The sequence below is a fragment of the Mixophyes fleayi genome, chromosome 1, assembly GCF_038048845.1.
Source record: "Mixophyes fleayi isolate aMixFle1 chromosome 1, aMixFle1.hap1, whole genome shotgun sequence".
NCBI lineage: Eukaryota > Metazoa > Chordata > Amphibia > Anura > Limnodynastidae > Mixophyes > Mixophyes fleayi.
The window spans coordinates 406,663,011-406,685,045 of record NC_134402.1 but is presented as its reverse complement, the minus strand read 5'-3'; the positions used below and the strand labels follow the sequence as shown (position 1 = coordinate 406,685,045).

At 43.3% G+C, this 22,035-nt stretch overlaps 1 protein-coding gene and 1 pseudogene across 3 annotated transcripts in view; one reads left to right on the top strand and one right to left on the bottom strand.

Annotated features, from left to right (window-relative positions):
* The window catches only part of FAM169A (family with sequence similarity 169 member A), a 63,949-nt gene that overhangs the window by 7,298 nt on the left and 34,616 nt on the right, over positions 1–22,035 (top strand). The gene's annotated exons all lie outside the window — the stretch shown is intronic.
* Positions 14,810–15,020, bottom strand: LOC142137183 (U2 spliceosomal RNA; annotated as a pseudogene).

Genomic DNA, 22,035 nt, shown 5'->3' with positions numbered 1-22,035 from the left:
CGGCCATAGGAAGGACGTGATCAATTGTTTTAGCTATATATAAATGTTATGTACAGTGGCAAACACCAAACAGTGTGTATTAGGCAGCTGTAAAGCATTAGAGAAGGTGGGTACTCACTTGTGTTCACAGGTGATAGAGAGAGAACTCACATCCTCCCAGTGAAAACATCAATGTGGGTAAGATACTGTAGTGGATAACATGACAGTAATACCAGTTACACCCCATGTCTCACTGCATCTAAGGAATAAAGTGTTGTAACATGTATTTTGCTATCCACTGCAACATCTTGCCAACATCTGCGTTATATAATGAAGGAGGAAGCTGGTCCTATTATCATCTTTTGAGCTGCATTCTTATACGAGTCTGGCGAGTAGTATCCGTCTATAATACTGGACATATGTACACCGGTTTGGTATTACTTGCGATAAACTTCCCGGCAGTTGCTTAAAACTGTTGAGCATTATAAATAAAGAGAAGTTATGTTGTATATTACTCTGTCTAGGCACTGATCAGGTAGCAAAAGGATTGTGGCCTTATAGAAACATTGACTGTTATCATTGTGTGTTGACCCTGGTGTGAATATGTGTTTCCTTAACGTTTGACTTTGTCATCTATAAACATTCTAAACAATATTATAAACATACATGTAAAAAATAGGCTTGTAGTGTTGTAGCGGATACAGACCTATTGGTCTATCTATTGGTCTGCCCATTTTATTTATAGTGTAATTTGTTACTTTCAGGACAGATATGTGCATGTTCCAGGCATGTTTACATTTCTTTACTTTGTTTTTTAAACTAGAGGAGTATTTGCTGGTCATATGCTTGTCTTTCACATCACATCACCCCCACACGTGCAGGGGCATATTACTGTCTGCAAAATATGGTATCTATCCCCCTTTCTTACTATTCTTGTCTGTTTGTATAAATTACATCTGACTTATTCTAGTTTTGTCACCAAAAAACTCAGAACACTTATTTTTCTAGACTGTAGACTGTTACCAGACAACCATATTCGGAAAGAAAAGCTTTGCTTGAAAATAGTATCGCAGGATCTTTGCACCTCGGTGAAATGACCTGTTCTGCCATGAAATATGATTTGCACAATCATTTTTGCCACAGCTTCACTCTTTTGTACTTGTCACCAGTTGTTTCACCAATTACCTCGGACAGTTTTCCTAAATATTGAGTTTATATGTCCTTCCAACGACCCAAGAGAGATGCCACTTCCAGAGCCAAGCCTAGGTCAGGAACAGCCAACAGTTACTATACACCAATCGTGTGCTTGGATAGTATTAGTCCTTGGTCATATAAGATCTGGAGAACAACAAAGTTATCAGTGCACTGAGATGTATGATAGGTAGAGTCAGGACGCAACTAAACTCAGGGCCTACAAAGTTATTAGACCTTGGTGAGCTAGAATTCCATATAAACGAAGAGAGAAGAGAACCAAGTCCTTATTAGGAATAATGAGCAGGGGATTGTGGAGCAGATGTAAAACGTAGCCAAGTATGCCATTTAATAAATGTGTAAGGCGTTAGGAAGATTTCTCCAGGTGCGAGACTTAGTTGTAAAACTATCAATTATTTGTTGCAGTGTAAATGGATCTTATCGTGTGACAGGTACTTAATATAAGGTGCTGAGAGGAAGGTTCTTATAGGCAGTGGGTCAGTTGTGGGTCAATAGTAAATACAAAGGTTTTGTCCCAATTGCATTACTCTTTAAGTCATCAGAGGGATTCACCTGGTTAATTGCTTATTAAGATAGAAATCATTTTTTGTAATTACGTTTCCTTTTCTGTCCTTTTACCAAAGCTAAATGGGAAGAGCCAATCTCTGTTATATTCTGCTGTAATAACCTGGGCAAGCGAATAAAGGTACAGTGGAGAAGCCACTGAAACATGCAGAGAAAATGACCTCAGTGAAAATGTCACAGGCTGGACACATACAGGCCAATAGTACAATGCTGTGCTGAACCTAAGGACCAGGGACTGGACACATACAGGCCAATAGTACATTGCTGTGCTGAACCTAAGGATCAGGGACTGGACACATACAGGCCAATAGTACAATGCTGTGCTGAACCTAAGGATCAGGGACTGGACACATACAGGCTAATAGTACATTGCTGTGCCGAACCTAAGGATCAGGGACTGGACACATACAGGCCAATAGTACAATGCTGTGCTGAACCTACGGATCAGGGACTGGACACATACAGGCCAATAGTACAATGCTGTGCTGAACCTACTGATCAGGGACTGGACACATACAGGCTAATAGTACATTGCTGTGCTGAACCTAAGGATCAGGGGCTGGACACATACAGGCTAATAGTACATTGCTGTGCTGAACCTAAGGATCAGGGACTGGACACGTACAGGCCAATAGTACATTGCTGTGCTGAACCTAAGGATCAGGGACTGGACACGTACAGGCCAATAGTACAATGCTGTGCTGAACCTAAGGACCAGGGACTGGACACATACAGACCAATAGTACAATGCTGTGCTGAACCTAAGGACCAGGGACTGGACACATACAGGCCAATAGTACATTGCTGTGCTGAACCTAAGGATCAGGGACTGGACACATACAGGCCAATAGTACAATGCTGTGCTGAACCTAAGGATCAGGGACTGGACACATACAGGCTAATAGTACATTGCTGTGCCGAACCTAAGGATCAGGGACTGGACACATACAGGCCAATAGTACAATGCTGTGCTGAACCTACGGATCAGGGACTGGACACATACAGGCCAATAGTACAATGCTGTGCTGAACCTACTGATCAGGGACTGGACACATACAGGCTAATAGTACATTGCTGTGCTGAACCTAAGGATCAGGGGCTGGACACATACAGGCTAATAGTACATTGCTGTGCTGAACCTAAGGATCAGGGACTGGACACGTACAGGCCAATAGTACATTGCTGTGCTGAACCTAAGGATCAGGGACTGGACACGTACAGGCCAATAGTACAATGCTGTGCTGAACCTAAGGATCAGGGACTAGACATATACAGACCAATAGTACAATGCTGTGCTGAACCTAAGGATCAGGGACTGGACACATACAGGCCAGTAGTACATTGCTGTGCTGAACCTAAGGATCAGGGACTGGACACATACAGGCCAGTTGTACAATCCTCTGCTGAACCTAAGGATCAGGGACTGGACACATACAGGCCAATAGTACAATGCTGTGCTGAACCTAAGGATCAGGGACTGGACACATACAGGCCAGTAGTACATTGCTGTGCTGAACCTAAGGATCAGGGACTGGACACATACAGACCAGTAGTACAATTCTCTGCTGAACCTAAGGATCAGGGACTGGACACATACAGGCCAATAGTACAATGCTGTGCTGAACCTAAGAATCAGGGACTGGACACATACAGGCCAGTTGTACAATCCTCTGCTGAACCTAAGGATCAGGGACTGGACACATACAGGCCAATAGTACAATGCTGTGCTGAACCTAAGGATCAGGGACTGGACACATACAGGCCAATAGTACAATGCTGTGCTGAACCTACGGATCAGGGACTGGACACATACAGGCCAATAGTACAATGCTGTGCTGAACCTAAGGATCAGGGACTGGACACATACAGGCTAATAGTACATTGCTGTGCCGAACCTAAGGATCAGGGACTGGACACATACAGGCCAATAGTACAATGCTGTGCTGAACCTAAGGACCAGGGACTGGACACATACAGGCCAATAGTACATTGCTGTGCTGAACCTAAGGATCAGGGACTGGACACATACAGGCCAATAGTACAATGCTGTGCTGAACCTAAGGATCAGGGACTGGACACATACAGGCTAATAGTACATTGCTGTGCCGAACCTAAGGATCAGGGACTGGACACATACAGGCCAATAGTACAATGCTGTGCTGAACCTACGGATCAGGGACTGGACACATACAGGCCAATAGTACAATGCTGTGCTGAACCTACTGATCAGGGACTGGACACATACAGGCTAATAGTACATTGCTGTGCTGAACCTAAGGATCAGGGACTGGACACATACAGGCTAATAGTACATTGCTGTGCTGAACCTAAGGATCAGGGACTGGACACGTACAGGCCAATAGTACATTGCTGTGCTGAACCTAAGGATCAGGGACTGGACACGTACAGGCCAATAGTACAATGCTGTGCTGAACCTAAGGATCAGGGACTAGACATATACAGACCAATAGTACAATGCTGTGCTGAACCTAAGGATCAGGGACTGGACACATACAGGCCAGTAGTACATTGCTGTGCTGAACCTAAGGATCAGGGACTGGACACATACAGGCCAGTTGTACAATCCTCTGCTGAACCTAAGGATCAGGGACTGGACACATACAGGCCAATAGTACAATGCTGTGCTGAACCTAAGGATCAGGGACTGGACACATACAGGCCAGTAGTACATTGCTGTGCTGAACCTAAGGATCAGGGACTGGACACATACAGACCAGTAGTACAATTCTCTGCTGAACCTAAGGATCAGGGACTGGACACATACAGGCCAATAGTACAATGCTGTGCTGAACCTAAGAATCAGGGACTGGACACATACAGGCCAGTTGTACAATCCTCTGCTGAACCTAAGGATCAGGGACTGGACACATACAGGCCAATAGTACAATGCTGTGCTGAACCTAAGGATCAGGGACTGGACACATACAGGCCAATAGTACAATGCTGTGCTGAACCTACGGATCAGGGACTGGACACATACAGGCCAATAGTACAATGCTGTGCTGAACCTAAGGATCAGGGACTGGACACATACAGGCTAATAGTACATTGCTGTGCCGAACCTAAGGATCAGGGACTGGACACATACAGGCCAATAGTACAATGCTGTGCTGAACCTAAGGACCAGGGACTGGACACATACAGGCCAATAGTACATTGCTGTGCTGAACCTAAGGATCAGGGACTGGACACATACAGGCCAATAGTACAATGCTGTGCTGAACCTAAGGATCAGGGACTGGACACATACAGGCTAATAGTACATTGCTGTGCCGAACCTAAGGATCAGGGACTGGACACATACAGGCCAATAGTACAATGCTGTGCTGAACCTACGGATCAGGGACTGGACACATACAGGCCAATAGTACAATGCTGTGCTGAACCTACTGATCAGGGACTGGACACATACAGGCTAATAGTACATTGCTGTGCTGAACCTAAGGATCAGGGACTGGACACATACAGGCTAATAGTACATTGCTGTGCTGAACCTAAGGATCAGGGACTGGACACGTACAGGCCAATAGTACATTGCTGTGCTGAACCTAAGGATCAGGGACTGGACACGTACAGGCCAATAGTACAATGCTGTGCTGAACCTAAGGATCAGGGACTAGACATATACAGACCAATAGTACAATGCTGTGCTGAACCTAAGGATCAGGGACTGGACACATACAGGCCAGTAGTACATTGCTGTGCTGAACCTAAGGATCAGGGACTGGACACATACAGGCCAGTTGTACAATCCTCTGCTGAACCTAAGGATCAGGGACTGGACACATACAGGCCAATAGTACAATGCTGTGCTGAACCTAAGGATCAGGGACTGGACACATACAGGCCAGTAGTACATTGCTGTGCTGAACCTAAGGATCAGGGACTGGACACATACAGACCAGTAGTACAATTCTCTGCTGAACCTAAGGATCAGGGACTGGACACATACAGGCCAATAGTACAATGCTGTGCTGAACCTAAGAATCAGGGACTGGACACATACAGGCCAGTTGTACAATCCTCTGCTGAACCTAAGGATCAGGGACTGGACACATACAGGCCAATAGTACAATGCTGTGCTGAACCTAAGGATCAGGGACTGGACACATACAGGCCAATAGTACAATGCTGTGCTGAACCTACGGATCAGGGACTGGACACATACAGGCCAATAGTACAATGCTGTGCTGAACCTACGGATCAGGGACTGGACACATACAGGCTAATAGTACATTGCTGTGCTGAACCTAAGGATCAGGGAATGGACACATACAGGCTAATAGTACATTGCTGTGCTGAACCTAAGGATCAGGGACTGGACACGTACAGGCCAATAGTACATTGCTATGCTGAACCTAAGGATCAGGGACTGGACACGTACAGGCCAATAGTACAATGCTGTGCTGAACCTAAGGATCAGGGACTTAACATATACAGACCAATAGTACAATGCTGTGCTGAACCTAAGGATCAGGGACTGGACACATACAGGCCAGTAGTACATTGCTGTGCTGAACCTAAGGATCAGGGACTGGACACATACAGGCCAGTTGTACAATCCTCTGCTGAACCTAAGGATCAGGGACTGGACACATACAGGCCAATAGTACAATGCTGTGCTGAACCTAAGGATCAGGGACTGGACACATACAGGCCAGTAGTACATTGCTGTGCTGAACCTAAGGATCAGGGACTGGACACATACAGACCAGTAGTACAATTCTCTGCTGAACCTAAGGATCAGGGACTGGACACATACAGGCCAATAGTACAATGCTGTGCTGAACCTACGGATCAGGGACTGGACACATACAGGCCAATAGTACAATGCTGTGCTGAACCTAAGGATCAGGGACTGGACACATACAGGCTAATAGTACATTGCTGTGCCGAACCTAAGGATCAGGGACTGGACACATACAGGCCAATAGTACAATGCTGTGCTGAACCTAAGGACCAGGGACTGGACACATACAGGCCAATAGTACATTGCTGTGCTGAACCTAAGGATCAGGGACTGGACACATACAGGCCAATAGTACAATGCTGTGCTGAACCTAAGGATCAGGGACTGGACACATACAGGCTAATAGTACATTGCTGTGCCGAACCTAAGGATCAGGGACTGGACACATACAGGCCAATAGTACAATGCTGTGCTGAACCTACGGATCAGGGACTGGACACATACAGGCCAATAGTACAATGCTGTGCTGAACCTACTGATCAGGGACTGGACACATACAGGCTAATAGTACATTGCTGTGCTGAACCTAAGGATCAGGGACTGGACACATACAGGCTAATAGTACATTGCTGTGCTGAACCTAAGGATCAGGGACTGGACACGTACAGGCCAATAGTACATTGCTGTGCTGAACCTAAGGATCAGGGACTGGACACGTACAGGCCAATAGTACAATGCTGTGCTGAACCTAAGGATCAGGGACTAGACATATACAGACCAATAGTACAATGCTGTGCTGAACCTAAGGATCAGGGACTGGACACATACAGGCCAGTAGTACATTGCTGTGCTGAACCTAAGGATCAGGGACTGGACACATACAGGCCAGTTGTACAATCCTCTGCTGAACCTAAGGATCAGGGACTGGACACATACAGGCCAATAGTACAATGCTGTGCTGAACCTAAGGATCAGGGACTGGACACATACAGGCCAGTAGTACATTGCTGTGCTGAACCTAAGGATCAGGGACTGGACACATACAGACCAGTAGTACAATTCTCTGCTGAACCTAAGGATCAGGGACTGGACACATACAGGCCAATAGTACAATGCTGTGCTGAACCTAAGAATCAGGGACTGGACACATACAGGCCAGTTGTACAATCCTCTGCTGAACCTAAGGATCAGGGACTGGACACATACAGGCCAATAGTACAATGCTGTGCTGAACCTAAGGATCAGGGACTGGACACATACAGGCCAATAGTACAATGCTGTGCTGAACCTACGGATCAGGGACTGGACACATACAGGCCAATAGTACAATGCTGTGCTGAACCTACGGATCAGGGACTGGACACATACAGGCTAATAGTACATTGCTGTGCTGAACCTAAGGATCAGGGAATGGACACATACAGGCTAATAGTACATTGCTGTGCTGAACCTAAGGATCAGGGACTGGACACGTACAGGCCAATAGTACATTGCTATGCTGAACCTAAGGATCAGGGACTGGACACGTACAGGCCAATAGTACAATGCTGTGCTGAACCTAAGAATCAGGGACTAAACATATACAGACCAATAGTATAATGCTGTGCTGAACCTAAGGATCAGGGACTGGACACATACAGGCCAGTAGTACATTGCTGTGCTGAACCTAAGGATCAGGGACTGGACACATACAGGCCAGTAGTACATTGCTGTGCTGAACCTAAGGATCAGGGACTGGACACATACAGGCCAGTTGTACAATCCTCTGCTGAACCTAAGGATCAGGGACTGGACACATACAGGCCAATAGTACAATGCTGTGCTGAACCTACTGATCAGGGACTGGACACATACAGGCTAATAGTACATTGCTGTGCTGAACCTAAGGATCAGGGACTGGACACATACAGGCTAATAGTACATTGCTGTGCTGAACCTAAGGATCAGGGACTGGACACGTACAGGCCAATAGTACATTGCTGTGCTGAACCTAAGGATCAGGGACTGGACACGTACAGGCCAATAGTACAATGCTGTGCTGAACCTAAGGATCAGGGACTAGACATATACAGACCAATAGTACAATGCTGTGCTGAACCTAAGGATCAGGGACTGGACACATACAGGCCAGTAGTACATTGCTGTGCTGAACCTAAGGATCAGGGACTGGACACATACAGGCCAGTTGTACAATCCTCTGCTGAACCTAAGGATCAGGGACTGGACACATACAGGCCAATAGTACAATGCTGTGCTGAACCTAAGGATCAGGGACTGGACACATACAGGCCAGTAGTACATTGCTGTGCTGAACCTAAGGATCAGGGACTGGACACATACAGACCAGTAGTACAATTCTCTGCTGAACCTAAGGATCAGGGACTGGACACATACAGGCCAATAGTACAATGCTGTGCTGAACCTAAGAATCAGGGACTGGACACATACAGGCCAGTTGTACAATCCTCTGCTGAACCTAAGGATCAGGGACTGGACACATACAGGCCAATAGTACAATGCTGTGCTGAACCTAAGGATCAGGGACTGGACACATACAGGCCAATAGTACAATGCTGTGCTGAACCTACGGATCAGGGACTGGACACATACAGGCCAATAGTACAATGCTGTGCTGAACCTACGGATCAGGGACTGGACACATACAGGCTAATAGTACATTGCTGTGCTGAACCTAAGGATCAGGGAATGGACACATACAGGCTAATAGTACATTGCTGTGCTGAACCTAAGGATCAGGGACTGGACACGTACAGGCCAATAGTACATTGCTATGCTGAACCTAAGGATCAGGGACTGGACACGTACAGGCCAATAGTACAATGCTGTGCTGAACCTAAGAATCAGGGACTAAACATATACAGACCAATAGTACAATGCTGTGCTGAACCTAAGGATCAGGGACTGGACACATACAGGCCAGTAGTACATTGCTGTGCTGAACCTAAGGATCAGGGACTGGACACATACAGGCCAGTAGTACATTGCTGTGCTGAACCTAAGGATCAGGGACTGGACACATACAGGCCAGTTGTACAATCCTCTGCTGAACCTAAGGATCAGGGACTGGACACATACAGGCCAATAGTACAATGCTGTGCTGAACCTAAGGATCAGGGACTGGACACATACAGGCCAGTAGTACATTGCTGTGCTGAACCTAAGGATCAGGGACTGGACACATACAGGCCAATAGTACAATTCTCTGCTGAACCTAAGGATCAGGGACTGGACACATACAGGCCAATAGTACAATGCTGTGCTGAACCTAAGGATCAGGGACTGGACACATACAGGCCAATAGTACAATGCTGTGCTGAACCTAAGGATCAGGGACTGGACACATACAGGCCAGTTGTACAATCCTCTGTTGAACCTAAGGATCAGGGACTGGACACATACAGGCCAATAGTACAATGCTGTGCTGAACCTAAGGATCAGGGACTGGACACATACAGGCCAGTAGTACATTGCTGTGCTGAACCTAAGGATCAGGGACTGGACACATACAGGCCAATAGTACAATTCTCTGCTGAACCTAAGGATCAGGGACTGGACACATACAGGCCAATAGTACAATGCTGTGCTGAACCTAAGAATCAGGGACTGGACACATACAGGCCAGTTGTACAATCCTCTGCTGAACCTAAGGATCAGGGACTGGACACATACAGGCCAATAGTACAATGCTGTGCTGAACCTAAGGATCAGGGACTGGACACATACAGGCTAATAGTACATTACTGTGCTGAACCTAAGGATCAGGGACTGGACACATACAGGTCAGTAGTACAATGCTGTGCTGAACCTAAGGATCAGGGACTGGACACATACAGGCCAGTAGTACAATGCTGTGCTGAACCTAAGTATCAGGGACTGGACACAAACAGGCTAATAGTACAATGTTGTGCTGAACCTAAGGATCAGGGACTGCACACATACAGGCCAATAGTACATTGCTGTGCTGAACCTAAGGATCAGGGATTGGACACATACAGGCCAATAGTACAATGCTGTGCTGAACCTAAGGATCAGGGACTGGACACATACAGGCCAATAGTACAATGCTGTGCTGAACCTAAGGATCAGGGACTGGACACATACAGGCCAATAGTACATTGCTGTGCTGAACCTAAGGATCAGGGACTGGACCCTTACAGGCCAATAGTACAATGCTCTGCTGAACCTAAGGATCAGGGACCAATTTGGCGACCTGGGCCAAACAGCCAGATCAATTCCGGCCTCAATTGCTGCCTTAACTATATATTTGTGGGCCCCATAGAAAAATGTAGTAACGCCACCCGCCCCCTCCACCCCTGCAGTATTTTGACACTTCATGTGGAAACATACATTTAATCAAGGTGTCAAACATAGTATATAACAAGCTCAATTTGCCTCAGGAAATAATGTAAATGACAATTTACCTCTTCTGACAGTTGCAGGCCGGTTTGGGCAGTAAACAAAGTGAGGCGTGTACAAGTCCTGGAAATAAGAGAAAAGTGATTACCTCTCCATTCCTTTTGCCCCACCCAAACTATCATATATATAACTATCATATATAAAATAATGACTATCAGAAGTGACTATCAATGTAGAGAACTATAGATGGTTACGTGAAAAAAGGCCACAGTTTTAGGAAAATATACATATGCACTTAGAGGTCTTTTTCATCTATTTCTTTGAAGGTTCAATGATGCAAATACATTCTGCACAGAAACCCTTAGACCTCTGCATACATGTAAAATTAATGGACATAACATTGTTGCATTTTTGAGGCAAAACGAAATGTCAGCTGTACACAACAACAGAACAGCGGCATTGCTTAAATAACATTCAATTTTGCGTAAGCATTTGTCAATGACACATGCATTTTTGTGTTACAAAATGTTAGTATCTCTTTCTAAGTGTTCCATCTGGATGTGAGGCAAGAAAAAGAGACAAACGTGTTAAAACACTCGTCTTAAAGAGCCCTTAGCGTAGTGGATTTGAAGTAACTATTTGTTGATGGTACCTCTATCTTTTGCATCAGTTATAGGGTTAGTCCCAGTCCAGTAGTTATGTCAGTATCGTATGTATGCTATAACATGTGTCTACAATCAGGAGCAACTGTAACAATGCCTGTTATGTACAACAGACATTAAAGACAGCCTAATAAATGTTTTCCCAAGGGAAAAAAATACATTTTTTAAAAGAATTTCCATGTATAATCATGAATGACTATATTAGTGACAGGTAACATTAATTGTGTTTTTTGACATTTTATATTCTACATTGGTATTGTACGTTTCCTGCAGTGTCTGGTCTAGCGGACCAGAGTAAAATTACATCCGTAGTCAACACCACACGTATCTGTAGATCCGTTCCTTGTTGCCTTTGGGAGTCTGCATAGCTGATTTACATGCGGTTTCAAAACAAACGCACAATACGCTCAGTATACGTGCCTTAGTGACTAAGCCACTTTGTGATGAACATCCACCAATGGAGCTGACCATTGTCTGAAATCTTTGTTCCAGGTAAGCAGACCTAACAAACTGATCTCTCTATCAATTGTTCATCATCCTTTTTAAATTCTTCAAGGCATCCAAGTCTTCCCAAAGCATCAAGGATATCCTGTTCTGACATCTTGAAGTCTTTCCTGAAAGATAGATTTCCCTTCTTAGCAAAGCAACCTCGCACCCCGAAAGAGCATGAAGGCCTAATAATGCCTCCACTTTTCAGAGCCTGAGCAGGAACACGCACGGTTGAGATCTATCAATCTTTTTGTTCCAACACCTGTGACAGACTTGCTACCAGAAGAGAAAAACTTTGACCACCACTGGGAAAGCACAAAAACATCTATGTCAGGTGAAAATATGTGATGGAGTAGTAGCACCATGACGTGAGACATAAAGGCAGTGTAGTTTTATTTTTGTGTCTCCCTTCTCATTGTGCTTTGAAGATCCCCCACACTCATCCATGCGTTATACTACCTCTGTTGCTATCTGCGTCTCAAAACAAAGGACTCTGACATAGTCTATTGAAGCTCCAATGCTGTGCAGAAATAGAATGATGAATTTGCTGCAGGTAGCTGTGTGCTTTGTGAGCCCCACTGCCACTTGCAACAGCATTTCACAGGTGTGCCAAGTAGTTGTAGTGTTTACATTGGAAGCTTGAGGTGGTGATAGCATTTCATACATAAAAATGTGTGAGCCCGGTTCAGTATAGTGGAATCGTGCTTTTCTAAAGTACTTTTCATATTCATCTGACCTTGACAGAACCAAAAGACTAACTTCTGTGGAACAACATTTACCAAGTGCCTCAAAACTTCCAGTGAATATCCACTTTTCACCTGCTAGTACAGCTCTGCCGAGAATCCGAGCTGCTTCAAGAATGGTTCTTATGTTTTCCCAATATCCTCAAATTGTTTTTCTGCGTGAGATACAACATGTACTTTTACTTTCAGTGAGACTCCTTGTGTCTCATTTACCCTTTTGGAAATACGGAAGATAATAGTAACACTTTCAAGCTATTCTTCTATGAAGCTTTTGATTTGTTTTCTAGTTTTCATCTGTTCTTCATTCAGCTTTTTGATTTCCCCATTATTGGCACGTTACCCTCATGGAGAAAATCACTTAATCAGGATAAAAATTCCACATTTGTTGTTTGATAGTAACTGAATTTGAATCTGTGTCTGCACCATAGGTAATCTTGGGATCATCACCATTTATTTATATAGCGCCACTAATTCCACAGCACTGTACAGAGAACTCACTCACATCAGTCCCTGCCCCATTGGGGCTTACAGTCTAAATTCTCTAACACACACACACACACTAGGTTCAATTTGTTAGCAGCCAATTAACCTACCAGTATGTTTCTGGAGTGTGGGAGGAAACCGGAGCACCCGGAGGAAAGCCACGCAAACACAGGGAGAACATACAAACTCCTCACAGATAAGGCCATGGTTGGGAATTGAACTCGTGACCCCAGTGCTGTAAGGTAGAAGTGCTAACCACTTAGCCACTGTGCTGCCCACGATGCAAAACATAAACTACATACATGTATGTTCCAACATTGTTTGCGATATACAATATCCCTTGCATGAGGGTCTCCAGGATCTATACAATCATTTAGGACCTAGAATTGAAGATTTCATTGTTCGACAGTTCAACTGCTCTCTTCCTGTGGATGCTTGCTGAATCGGTTGCTATCAATTATAATGAATTTCTTATTTTTCCTTCTTCATTGCAAAAGAAGCAATTATTTGTATAATACAGAAGTGTTCTTACCTTTGTTCTTCTTGGCTGGAGGTAGATGGCAATGGCTCACACATCTGCTCTTCATACAACCTCCTACTTCAATCCATATTAGCTTTATGGGTACCTAGTATGTAGCAGTTTGATTGCCATGATGCTTTATGAATTTTTAGTTCTTTATGCGTAATGTTCTCTAAACGAAGACTAATGTTCAGATATTCAATGTTGTCCCACTCTGCTCACTTTCTAACACAATTCAAAAACTTGTTCATAACACTTTGGTTTAATTAGGGGATATTTCTTTCACTGTTGGCATAAAATGCACAAAGCAAAGTCTGTTATCCATTTTCGTTTTTAGCTGATGGTGTAAATTTTACTTTTAAATGACTTTCGATATCTGGAGGCTTTGACATTTTTGAAAACTTACAATTCACACAAAGAGAGCGTCAAATGTCACACTTCAATGACAGTCTTTCATAAATTTTCAAATTTTTTTCCCAAAATGCTGTAAATTATCAGATTCTGAATCAAAAAAGAAAAATGAAACAAAAACTTGTAGATACCACGAACAAGGTTAGAAATCAAATCACCCAATACAGTGCAGAGACTGTGCTATGAGCTTGGGAATGGGACCCTTCCGTAAATGGAAGGGTCCTGGTCCTCGCCATCCCCCAGGAGCCAGAAGGCCCCAGAAAGGGACAAAGTTGTTCAGCCCCTCCTTTTCTGGAGCTAGAAAATGCCCCTTGACATCCTTGATCTCCAGAGCCAAATGACCCCTTGGGGGGCAAGGGTCCTCAGGTCCCTTTCTCTCATCGGTAGGCCAAAGCTTTCCCAAGGGGAACTGACTCTCGAGCTCCCCCCAGATGGACGGAGCTTCCAAACACTTGGGGAGAGGGTCCCCATAAGAGTCTATACCCAACCCCCTCAAAAAACGTACTAGACAAGAGTAAACAAATGAAAAACGTGAAAAAAAAGTGCTGTGCTGGTGGGGATGAAAAAAATTCTGCCCCAGCTAAAAGGCCAGGACCAAGAAATAAAAACGGATGCAGGGAGGACATAAAGTGCTAGTGGTCGTGCCATACCCTCTTCACAGTGAGGGTGCATACCTATAACCATGTGAATTTTCAGGCACCCCCGGTGCTGCTCTTACCTGGGCACATCAGCACCGCAGGATCCAAACACCACCGGCCCTTTGGCCAGAGGATCAATGCAGCATTGCCCATTCTCAGGAGGGTGAGACTAGGCCCTCCTGATAAGAACAGATACTACACTTGATCTTAGCTAAAAGGCCAAGAAGCGATTTCATGTAAATCTTAAGGGGTGGAGAATTTCTAATCAAGGTAAAACAACACCTCAGAAGTCATGGTAATTAGACCTCTACCACTGGTATCAGTGGGATGTCTTTTGTGCCATCCAGTCTCATTTAATAGTGTAAGTGCATTAGCATGTACACATAAATCAGTGTAAAAATATATATAAACTTACTACCCCAATTTCCCCATCCAGTACTTTAGGAGAAAAAAAGCAGATATTTTGTAGTGACTTTTTTACTTTTGTTAACATGAATATATCTGTCACTGACAAACAGTCCAAAAAACTGAATATTCTGCACAAGCATTATTAAGGGGAGGAGTATAGCCTGAAGACTCTGCTGGATAGGGGAAGAAAACTGACGCAAGGGAGTACTGGAGCACTGATAGAAGTGTGGGTCAGAGGGGTGCTATACCATGTGCAGGAGAAGTGTGTTGGCATAAAAAAACAAGAACATATGGGCAAATGGTGGCCCAGCTAGACATCCCTTTCATATTCTCTCCACCTCCTTCCACCATTCTGTATGTTGCATCAATGTGTTTTGAGGATACATTGCAGTATTTACCATTCATCACTATAATAGGGGAGCATGATGGCATAGTGCTTAGCATTTCTGCCTCACAGTCTGATTCCTGAAAAGGACCTTATGTGTAGTATTTGTATACTGTTAGGTTAAATGACTATTGACAAAATTAACCTTGTGTATGTGTGTAAGGAATATAGACTGATATGAATGACACATATTGTCTATATAATAATAAATATAAAGTATATAAATAAACATTAATGATAATAATAATTATTTGATATAAAGAAACAACTACTGCACAGAAAGGCTATTTGTTAAACTAGGTTGAAAGCTGCATTACAGTGGATTGCATGGTGTGTATTATTGTAATGGAACTTGTATATGCAACTAAGAATACATTCTGTGACACAGACACAGGGGATGTCCTCCTGTGGGTTTGTTTGTAATCCAATTTTGTTGAAAAATGCTCTCAGCCAGAACTGCGGCTGCAATGTAGGTCAGTATTTGCCTGTTGACTTGATAGGATAAACGGGATTACATTATTTGCCATCAGATTAACTCTGGAAATGTTGACAGCAGAGAAGTTGTGGTAGGAGGAGTGAGTAGAGTGAGTGTCACATCAGGCTACAGTACCATGTAAAGACACAGTAAGAATATTACTGACAGTATTATACCAATAAACTACTGACTGATGTATTTTATCAAATGCTGGTTACTAATTAGGTAATTACTTTTACCAAACCTTGCAAATATTTTAATATACAATTTTATTACTATTTTCAATATATGAAGTAATACAAATTATATACATATATACACATATACACTCATACAAATCTTACATTTGGAAAGTAGTGATATCACTTGTCTCACATGACTTAATAATTTTGAAAGTGTTCTGTGATGGAACGTGTAAATTTTGGTGGAGACGAAACACACTTGGATATGAGGATCACCAACGCAAGGTAGTTGTTCAAATTGAGGCTAGGAGTAGACCCACAACCTCAATACCAGCTGCTGCTTATTATCCTAACTATCTCCAAAAAACCGCACAGGCCACTTGTGGTTTTTGTTGTAAAACATGTGAAGACCACAAACTACCGGCAACCAAACAACTGAAATCACAAACAGCATTTTTCAAATAATCTTTTAAGCCCCAACCAAAATCATCAAAACAAAATAACCATCAGGGATTCGAACCTTACAGGTTTAACCCCTTTTTTTTATTAATCGATCCAATACCTTGTGGAGCCTTTCGTTGTGCTCATCCAATTTTCAGCCAAATACTATCAAATTGTCCAGGTAGACCAGTACCTCTCAGAAATGCATGTCACCGACAACTTAGTCCATGCATCTTTGGATGCTGGGGCCCCTGAAATTCCTTGTGGCCGTCTGTTGAGCTAAAAAATCCAATTGGGCAGATGAAGGTGTTTTTTTTTTAGCATCCTTCTGACTCATCAATACCTGATAGTACCCACCACATAGGTCTAGCACAGAAAACCACTTACTTCCCTGAAGACAGTTAAGGGCTTTGTATCTTAGGAACAATGAATGGATCAGGAATAGTGCGCTTGTTTAAGGTCCGGTAGTTCACGCACACTTGTATTTTCCCTGTCTTCTTTCTAGCTACCACAATAGGAGAAACATAGGAGCTTTCCTTATTTCTCAATCACATCATTCTCTAGCATCTCCCTTAAATGTTCCCGAACATCGTCCAAATCAGTAGGTGCTAGGTATTTTGGCCGTTCTAGGAAAGGACTGTCGTCCGTCAGCCTTATGTGGTGTTCCACCCGTTTGGCTAGGCCCAAATCCCAGTTCCCTGAAGAGAAGGCAGCCTCTCTTTGTAGCATTTGCTCAACAAGCCAATGTCGGTCTTTTTGACTAGCATCACTTCCATCAAAGCATTGATCAGAACTTCCTATTTAATGTGGTATCTTGCGGAGAAATATTTCCTTCTTTTTCCCTATAAGTAGCCAGGCACATATGATGGTTCTTAAGTGTTTTACTATAACTTGCCCCTTCCATCTCTTGGCACCAGTTGTCCAGTATCTCTCAAACAAGTGTGAGTAAGTTCCAATAATCACTGGGACATCTCAAGGTTCACCTTCAGTCGTCTCAGGACAAACAAGTGCAACCACTTTCACCTCTTCTTCTATTCCAGCTACTTCCTGGGGGAACTTCAGTGGTACAGTGATGTAACCGAGGTAGGGATAATTCTTGTCGCTCAGACCCCAGATGGTCAGTCCATACAACGGCTTGATGGGCAAGTCAGATAGATTTCCTCTGTACCACTTCTCAAACATGATGGACACCTGTGAGCCACTATATAGCAAGGCCATACAAGGTTTCCCTTAATGACAGTTACTTATTTGCACCAGTGTGGTTCCCAGAATCTGAACTTGATTTCCTCCAAAATGACTGACTTGCAAAATATCCTTCACATGTGCATGCAAACCTCCTCCTTCAGCTTCAGTCTGTGACTTATTATTATTATTATTATTATCCTTTATTTGTTATGCGCCACAAGGTTTCCGCGGCGCCGTACACAGTACAAAACAGTTGACTATACAGGGTGAAACAGTACAAAACAATTAATACTTCAGAAACGCCAGGCAGGCTGATGCAAAAAACGGAGCAGAAGAACAGGTAGGGAGAAATGAGGGAAGAGGGCCCTACTCAAATGAGCTTACATCCTAAGGGAGGGAGAACAGAACAGGCACAGGGGGAGCCAGAAAGGTAAGGGGGAGAGCGAGTTGAGAGCAGGTTCTGTTGTCTACTCCCCTCTGCTCTGTTATTCCTCAAGACTCTCTGTTCTCTCTGCCCAGACCACTAATCCAGTTCCCTTCTGCATAGGGTCACCTTCTCTGGACTTGTCACACAGCTCAGTCTTTCTCAGGATGCTCTTCCATCTCTCTCCTCCTCTGCTCTGGGGTTTTTCAGTCTTGTTGGCTCCGCCCCCTTTTTTACCGTAGCCTTGTGGGAGATATAGTTTCTCTTCCAGGACTGGTAAATGTCCATCTATTTTCTTACTGATGCAAATGTGATTAGTAGCCTCTGGGTGTTCAAGTCCAGCTCCAGTATCCCCAGGGGTTACACAAAGAAGCTTCCAATAACTGCATCAGGACATCCTCCACAATTATGACATTCTAATTAATTAACCACAACAAGTGTCTTAAACTCTATACCCAGCTACTGTTCCAAACATAGAATTATCAATTTATCAAATCATCAACTTACAAAGTTATCTCGTCCACAAGCTATGATACATGTTTGCCTATCTACTGATCTTCAGTAATTCTTAGCACATCAATACAAAAGACATACTCTTCCAGAAATACCAGTACAGTAACAGGGCCCACCAATACTACTAGTACAGTTTCTACCATCATTCCAGCAATTTCTTGGTAACACTGAAATTTCTCAGCCAGTTACCACCATCGCTCAGTTCCATGAATTAGGGAGCACTGTAGGGAAATTACCATTCATTACCATCACAATCACTGCATGTCCTGGGAAGAAACATTTTTTTTTATTATTTTAGCATCAAAAGAAATGTAAAATTTTAGAGACAGTATCCCTGGTACAAAAGAGAACAGAGAGGAAGGAGTGGAGGTGAACTTACTGTAATGGATCCGGTATCAGTTCAGACATGGAATATATTAAAACAAGCCAAAGTCAGTACAGTGATAATCAATCAGAGAGGTAGTCAAGGACAAGTCAGTGCGGTGCGCAGGTAACAATAGTCAAAGCAGAGCGCAAAATCATAGTTATAAACCACAGTTATCACACAAGGGAAATAGGAAGCTGCTGGATTTAAACATCTTCCCCTAATTGGCCACTGACTAGGAACCGAGGAAGCTCATTGAGTATTGACTGACAAGCAAGACAGGAGACCAGTATTACAGAATGCAGCGTTCCTCTTTTATGTTTTGCAGTGGGGTTATCTCAAAAAATAGAGCCAATCTAGGAAAACCAATGTCATATTCGGAATCAGATCCACTAGATTAGCCCAAAATCACTCAATAAAATAAGTGTTGACCTGTGTAATAAATAGGTCCTATAGTCTCTTGTGATGTTACATCCCAATTTTCTAACTTTACAGATCCATTATGTTTGAGAAAGTAGAATGTTCCCTCAAATGAGAATACTATTTGACTAACACAGAATTGAATTAGTTCTTGACACAGTCCCTTTTATTTTCACAAACAAATATTTTGTTTACATGAACCAGTATTATCTCCAGTTCGTCCCAAGCTATGCAGTCCTCCTCATTAGGATAGACCGCTGTTTCTCCTTCTTTCTTCTGTTAATTTGACAAGGGATTAAAGCAGGAGAGATCTCTTTTGTCTTTAACCTGTTTAACGCTGGTCACTACAGTCCCCATAGACCTTTATAGAGTCTGCGGTGTGACCCAATTTAACAAGCTTTTCACTGCCATCCTTTAAAAAACTAACACTATCTCATGATGAGGTTAGCTTATCTTTTCAATGGAGTCCTATTCTCCTCTGGAGATCCATCACCTGATCCCATCACAGTGCGCATGCACAATAGCCATACAATGATCAGATCCACTATTCGCCAGCAGCGTTAGGCTGCTGGTGAAGGAGGTGATCAGGTGATGATTCATTCATGACAGAAGTCACTGTCAGCCAGTGACATTGGCACAATCTTAAGCATTAACCTGCACATGGGTGAATGTTTGCAGGCACATTCACAGTAAATACAGGAAGGACCAGAGCATGACCGGTGCACTTCACAGTAGTGTTAGGCAGACTACGAAACCACCATATCCTAATATAGAAAAGGGGGATTTCTCCATAGCATCGGAGAACAGGGAAGATTTCATAAACAGCGGAGATACAACATTATATATCACTGGGTTATGCTGCGATATACAATGATAGCTCCCACAGGCCACTACCCATCAATGATAAATAGACCCCTTAGAATGAAGTTGGTCCTTTAATACAGAGTAAATTGTATTTTTTATTTCATTTAAGTTAAGCTTGTGTGTTGCATTACGTCTGTTGGAACGGTTTACTAGCCACCGGATTCATCCTCCTGGCAGAAGACTGGTATCCAAGGCATTTCTCCTTTGCCAGGAAGCCGATTCTAGTGTGGGTTGGGAGTTTTTGTCTCCTGCAGCTTGTTTGGTGGATTTTGGATCTTTTATTTGGACCTTACTTGGCTAGTGCCAGCGGTGTGGAAGAAATCTGTGAAAGGTTTGTACAAGTGTCTTGAACATAAACTCTCCCCATAGTGATTTCAGTGAAAGTTTTGGACAACACTCTGGAAAACAAGATATATATTTTATATAGGAGTTTTCCAACTCCTGTCATCAAGCACCAATAACAATCCACGTTTGAAAGATATACATACTTATGTACAGGTGACTTGATTAGTGTCTCAGTCATTTTTATTTATCCACTTGTGCTCAAGCATGGATATCCTAAAACCTGGACTGTCAGCGAGGTTGGAGTGCTGGAGTTGGGAACCATTGTTATAAGAGTACAGGCTATTAATCATCAATATCCCCCTTTGTAAGGAGTGTTTCACTACAGTCCTTTGTCTATTTTACCTTCATCTCCTGCTTGTCTATTATGTCTTCAGTTTTGAAATTGGCAGGGATAGAACAGCTTTTAGCCAATCAGATAATTTGAATATTCACAGCAGTACATGATATTTCAGGAGATTAGTGTTCTGATATTGTGTGGTTATGTTACTGAGGGTCATGCTGCATGTGACTGAGGCACTGCCATGCTAGGAGGAGAGGTATGGAAGTAGGCATGAAGTCACAGAATGAGCATTATAAAGTGCAATGAGCAGGGTCCCCCAGCAGCACAGAGTAATAATAATAGACTGCTACAAAGGTAAGAAATATACTTGTTTCCAGATGCCTTGTTTTTTGTTGTGTTGGGGTTTCTTGCTTCAAACATCATATTAGATGTTGGTTTTGCAGTTGATCAGCTGTCAAAACATTTAGTGCTGGCTCTCCTTTTTCAGTGAAAGGAATTTATTTGCTTTGCTTCAGGGGCAGTGGAGATAAACATATTTAGAGAGGCTTATCCATTACAATACTACACATTTTTACTTACCTTGCATCCACCATTCTGCTGTTTCTTGCTGTCAACTTCCCAAAACCATAATTTTACCTCTTATCGCACCGACAGCCTATCCCCATGCAAAGATCAAATGTGTTTCATTTGTCCTTAATTTAAGTGACATATTTCCCACCCTCTATTGTACTCCTGCTCTGCACTATACCCGCATGGTTTCTGCATGTTGTTAACTATTTTCAAGGAGGGAAGCAGAGCACATATTTTGTTTTATTTGGACATTCTTTTCCACTTCAATATCCGTTCTGCATGAGTGTTTTTATTGAGTGTATTTTTGCTCAAGGCTTTTTGGAGCTTGCTCACTCAGGCGGAATTAATCACAGCCTATCAGAGGAAGTCTGGTGAGAGGCGCAGATGCTG